The sequence below is a fragment of the Lactuca sativa genome, chromosome 5 (assembly GCF_002870075.4).
Source record: "Lactuca sativa cultivar Salinas chromosome 5, Lsat_Salinas_v11, whole genome shotgun sequence".
Classification (NCBI taxonomy): Eukaryota; Viridiplantae; Streptophyta; class Magnoliopsida; order Asterales; family Asteraceae; genus Lactuca; species Lactuca sativa.
Window position 1 is genome coordinate 329,509,243 of NC_056627.2, and position 6,789 is coordinate 329,516,031.

The window sequence follows — 6,789 nt, forward strand, 5'->3', positions numbered from 1 at the left end:
TCAGTCTCTTCCTCGAAAACATTATCGACTCTACCAGTTGGCGGAGGTACTTCATTAATGTCCTCATCATCATAATCAACATTGTTTTGAGCTACATCAACATTGTTTTGAAAGTATTGTGAGAAGTCGATAAAAAGTCTAGCTCCAGATGAAGAGTTTTTTTGAACTGCGTCAACATTTTAGGTCTCCACATTGTCGACATTTTGGAAAGAGTGTAAGCATTTTGGAACAAGCATTGTCGGATGGTAGATCCCAAATACTTCAATGATTAACAAGCTCGACAACACAAAGAGCGTTGTTGTTTTGGTTTCCTCGATGGTTAACAGGCTTGCAAATGTAGAACACTTGTTTAGCTTGCAAATCATATATGAGTTGATCATCTTGGTACGCTTCTTTTTCTATGTTGATACTGATGAAATTATCATAAGGAATATCTCATGTATCGAACCACTTTCACCGAAATGTTACAGTTGAATAATCATATTGATATTGCACCTCCATAATTTCTTCTAACTAGCTAATATTTCTCTCCATTATCACCCACCACTAGAACCCCAGAGTTTTGCGTTTTGTGTTGTGCATCACGACTAAGTACCATAAACTTAACACTGTTGACTATGCATACGGTGTAAGTATAAACATCCATTTGTGAACCCATTGAAAGGGTCGAAAACTCTTTGTGGAATTTTAGAGAGTTTTCTTTTTCCATTTGAAAAACCTATTAAACATATGTTGATGTGTTATGTATTCTTGATTCGTTATATTGATCAAACATATTCTTTTGTTAATTATTATTACATTTTCAAGAAATCAGTTGGGAAATTTGGTCTTTTCGTCACTTTCATAATAAAAGACAAATAAACAATAAATTTATAAAAGACAAGTTTCTTTTCGAATCTACAGATTTACCCATGTGTAAAAAATGAAAATGATCAGGGCATGTCGGCTTTGTAACAATTGTAGAAACACTAGAAATAGCATCTCAGTTTTCATTTTTTATCTGAAATAGCATTATACTTAGCAAGGTACTATTACCTTTAATAAAAGGACCAACTGCCCTTTTCAAGATTTCGTCTTTTCAAAATTATAGTTTAAAAAAGACGAAACAAACTTTTCTTTTCTGTTCATGTAAGTAGTCCAAAAGAACCAATTTAGGTGCAAAGTGAAAGTGTTAGAGCAATTAAGTAGTTATATGAAGTAAAAATTAAACAAATAACAATGTTTCATAATAAAATGACCAAAATATCATTTTCCTGGATTTCCCCTGTTTAAAATTATAGTTGGCTTCCATTATGGGTTAAAAATATTTTTAAAACATATAAGTATCAAATCGACGCAATTTTAGCAACCTAATTTTCTTTATTTTAATACTTGTTTTAAAACATATAAGTAAAATGTTATAAGTGTCATAAATCTGAAAAAGTAAAAATAAATAAACAACAAATTTATAAAATACAAATAAGTTTCTTTTTTCAAATTACCGTTATGTAAAAAAATGTATATAATATACTCCCTCTGTCCCAAAATTATAGTCTATCTTTTATTTTTGGTTTCTCCCAAAATAATAATCCACTTCTAAAAATAAATAACATTTTTTCCAAAATACCCCCTCATTATTACTTAACCAACTAAGCATTTAATGGAACATTAAATGCAAAGTAAGGACAAAACTGTCATTTTATTATATAAAGTTAGTGGTAATTAATGTTTTTCTTAATCTGTGTGTTTTTTGTCAGTGGACAATAATATTGAGACAGAGGGAGTATATTCAAAGCATGACAAAGTATATAATGTCAACTCATAATGTATACATGGAGTTGGATAAATGGTAGATCCCATAGTTGGGTAACAATAATTAAAACAACGATTAAACTACATCTATAATCATCCTAAGAGTTATATGGTTTGATCCCATACTTCAAAAAGAATGGTTTAGTTTTGTTTCATTTTGTTTTTTTTTTAACAGCTAAAATTTCATTTAGACCTACATAGAAAAAAAAAATACAAAAATGGGTTTTGCAGCCAATGAATCTAAGTTGTGACTATCTCATTATTGAACAAATTAATCGAATAATCAACAATTGACTCAACAATGGTATCTTTTCTTTGCTTTTCATTCCCAAACACTATTAATTTTCTGAATTGCCAAAGCACCCATAAGATAGTCATCATAATTTCTTCTAACACAATCTTTTTCCCATGAGTCATATTGAGATTATGAATCCAATCTCACATCAAAATTTGAATTCCATAAAAAATGCCCTTAATTCAAAATTGTACTTTTTATTCGGACTAAAAAGAAATCATAGAGAATTCAAAAAAGGCCATTGGTGATTGATGTGGAATCTGGTATATACTACTACTAACATTAACATAAACAAATACATTACATTTTCTTAATCTGATATATATCATATGACAGGCGCATGAAACAAAAAACAGATACATGAAATCATATATATATATTTTTTTCAATATTTCAAATGACTTGAGGATATCGAAAATGTACCAAAAAGCAAAGCTATATTTTAAGCCCAAATAACGCAAATCGACAACAACCAAATTTCCCTCCAATCCCTTCTTCTTCTTCCACGTATCACTTCAAAAGAATTCAATTTTGACAAAAAGGGTAAAATCGTAAAAAAAAAGTGATTCGGATTATGACTAGTTTTTGGGTAAAAGAATCAATCTTATAGAACCATTATGGTTTGTATGAAAACCAGATTAGAAAAACACATTTAGAAAAAATTATACATGCACCATTTTTTGCATTTTGACAAACTTGATGTAACATGTTTGTTTAAGGGCAGGGGCAGATTAATCGAACACCATATATGCATTCCAACATCAGCAATGATTTGAATATAATAATTACATGAGAAGCCGACCAATGAAGGGAAAAGATAAGATACATAAAAAAAAACTGAGCACATAAACAATAATCAGATAATTTGCGAAAGAAGTTGATCATTAGATCAAAATAATTTGCTAACCTTATGTAAATGGTGGTGTATTCGATTATGATGATGCAGATTAAAGGTTTGTAGAATCCTTGATAACAATTCGAATAATGGGAGTAACAATATTAGAAGAATAATATTGTCTTTATATATAATTTTGAAAATTGATTTTGGAAATGATGTGAAATACAATGATCGGTGTCAATTCGTTTGATTCTAATTACTATCAAAGATTAGCTATGAAATTGTAATAGATATAACTAATGTGAAAAAGAAGTGAAATCACAACAGATGAAAGAGAATAACGGATTTTAATACAACTAATTACAATCAATATCTTACATATATAACATACTGCAGAAGTGTAAGGAGTTAGTTGCTAATAAAAGAATAGTTATTTTCTCATGTGTAATGTTATTAAGCCTCTTAATTAATATCATGTCATTTGTCAACCTACTGCTTCTCTATTTAAAATTTCAAATTTTAAAATTTTCACTCTAATTACATTAAATTAATAACATTAAAATAAAAAATAAAATAAAATAAATACAAATTATAAGGTGATATAATTTCATGTATTTATATGAATCAACGATTATAATTTTATATAACTAAAAAAAATATTTCTTAATTAATAATTTATTTAAATTAATTAATTAATAATTTTGAGTTTTTATTATAAAAATCTAATTAACTTTGTCATCGTGCTTCTCACGGGTTATAAACTAGTATTTTTATAATTCAATAAAAAAAGAAAAATGCTAGAATTTTCCAAGTGGAATAAAAAGAAAATGAATAATAAATAAGTTGATGACAAAGTATCTTCATTTATTAGCACGCACGATTTTGAGCAATGACAAAAGGGGCATGTGCATAGGGCCCAACTTTTTAAGGGGCCCAATTTTTTTATATAATTAATATTATATATATATATATATATATATATATATATATATATATATATATATATATATATATATATATGTCTAGGTTATATTGTTTCTTATATTTATTGTGTGCTAGAATGCACCAATAGGAATTTAATAAATTAAATAATTATTTAATTAAAGAAATATAGATATTAAATGATTTCCATAATTATATGTATATTAAATGATTTCCTAATTATAATTCTCTTTTTATGGACACTAATTAAATCCGTTATTAATGTCAGTAATAACATTCTTTCAAAATGAATTCACATCTATGTTTTTATATATGAGTTCGTATTTTGTTTCAGCACTCACTCACTTAAAATACAATAAAGTTATATGGAATATGAAGAACGAGAGTGTATTCTACTAGAATACACCCTCATTCTGCTGGAATACACTCTAATTATTCTAGATATGAATTTATTCTGAAAGAATATTATTGTTGACATTAATGACGAATTTAATTAGTTTCCATAAAAATGAGTTATAAGTATGGATAGCGTTTAATATACACATAATTAATACTAATTTCCTATTGGTGCGCACATACTAGATGTGATAAACATTTAAAGCTACCCCTCTCTCTCTCTCTTTCTCTCTCTCTCTCTCTTTCTCTCTCTCTCTCTCTCTCTATATATATATATATATATATATATATATATATATATATATATATATATATCATTTTACGTACTAATGTAAGCAAATTACTTTTAGTTCAAACGGTTGGTGGTGCGCCTTTATTTTAATCACTTTTAAACCATCAGAGTTCGATTCCATTTCAGCGCTTCTTTTTTAATTTTAATTAACTATTATGCTTTCAAATCTTAGTTCCCTCGCTTTTATTGTAATTTTAAAACTAATTAGTTTCATTATATTTAAGGGTCCTTTTTCTATTCTTCGTAGAGGGCCCTCAATATCAAAGAATCGGTCTTGATGTCTAACTTGGTATAATAAAATGAAATGCAACTCTATACTCATAATACCGTATTTCTTATTTAAAAGGCTATCTATCATGAAAAATTAAAAAAAATAATAATATATGATACATCATTTGTGTAACTTTCATTACATTAATAAAATACTATTTGTTAGAGTGACATACGATAAATTGACTGTAACAACTATGTTTAAATTTATATAAATTATTATATGCTGGAAATTCTAGAAAATAAAAATACTTACTATATGAAATGATACTATAAACTAAAAGTCGAAATGGTAAAAGATAAGAAAAAGGTAAATGGCATAATTTGAAACCTATACGAAGTTAATAAGGAACAATCCAAAACCATAAACTCTAAAACAAAATTGTAAACTGTATTCGAATACAAATGTGTACATAAATAATAGGTGTATTTGAATGGTTTAACCATTCAGAAAAAACTAATCGATTCATGAATCTGCTCTAACTTTGTTTTGTATGTGGTTACTCTGTTATGTCTAAATCATTACTTTTCTCCATTTTTAATGGTGGTTTTTTGGTTTTAAAAAAATGATATGTAATGTTCATTATACAACTAGGCAAATGCCTGCATTTTGCGTAGAAACACCTATATAATTGAAGTCTTTATAAATATATGTTTTTTATTAATATAACAATAACGTTGTGGTTAAATCTGATATAATAATTCATATACTAAATTGATATAATGTATTGATTATTTTGAATTATATGATAATATATACATCTATTATAACTGCATAATCTCAATTGTTTGAATGACTTCTACCCACGAGTTACACATGAATAAAATTAAATATAATATATGGTTTAATGCCATTTATAGTTGTTGTTATTGTAAATTAATTTTTTAAAATTTATTTGTTTAATGTTTTAATTTTTATCATTATAATTATTTAAAACACCAAACATTTTTTTTAAAGGTAACAGTATAATCATTTATATAGAGCTATTTTTTACTATTGTTATTATAAGTTATTTTAAGCTACTTATTTGAAAATTTTTAATGATTATAAAAGTATCTATAGGAAATATTTTAGTTAAATTGAGATTACAATTTAGTTTTTATATTTATCACTTTTAACTATTTACAAAACATTCTTTGGTTTTTTAAGTGGAACTGGAATTTATATTTAAGTTGACATTGTAATGTTATATTTAAAATAACAATTTAAGTATTTTTTCCAAACTGTTCAAAACTTGTAGCTTTGAACTGATAATGGTTTACATACAACAACATATTAAATCTAATAAATTAAGTATAATATGTTAAAAGTTAAAGACATAACTTAATAAGTATTAGTAAATATACTATTTTAAAATAGAAATTTACTATATTTATGATTACACTTTAGGTTTGATATTTATTTAACCTTATTAACCAACTTATAATGATTATTCGAAAAACACTATAATTAATCACTTTGAACTATTTACAAAATATTCTTTGGGTTGTTTAAGTTAAACTAAAATTTATATTTAAGTTGAACATGTAATCTTATATTCAAATTAATAATTTAAGTATTTTATACAAATTGTTCCAAAAATATATCTTTAAAATGATAATGGTTTACATCCAACAATATATTAACACTAATAAATTATGTATAATATGTTAAAAGTTAAAAAAATCACTTAATAAGTAGAAGTAAAAATATTATTTTAATATTGAAATTTAGTTTATATATGATTACACTTTATGTTTGATATTTATTTAAACCTTATTAACAAACATATAATTATTATTAGAAAGAAACTGAAAAGTCTTGGGAGTTTCAAATGAATGTGGTGAAAGGAAAAATACATGGGAGTTTCAAACGAATGTGTTGAAAGGAAAAATGTTTCCTTTATAATATAACTAAGCGAATGTCAGCGCGTTGCACAGAAGCTTCTATATAGCTGAAATATTTACAAGTATATGTTTTTTTAA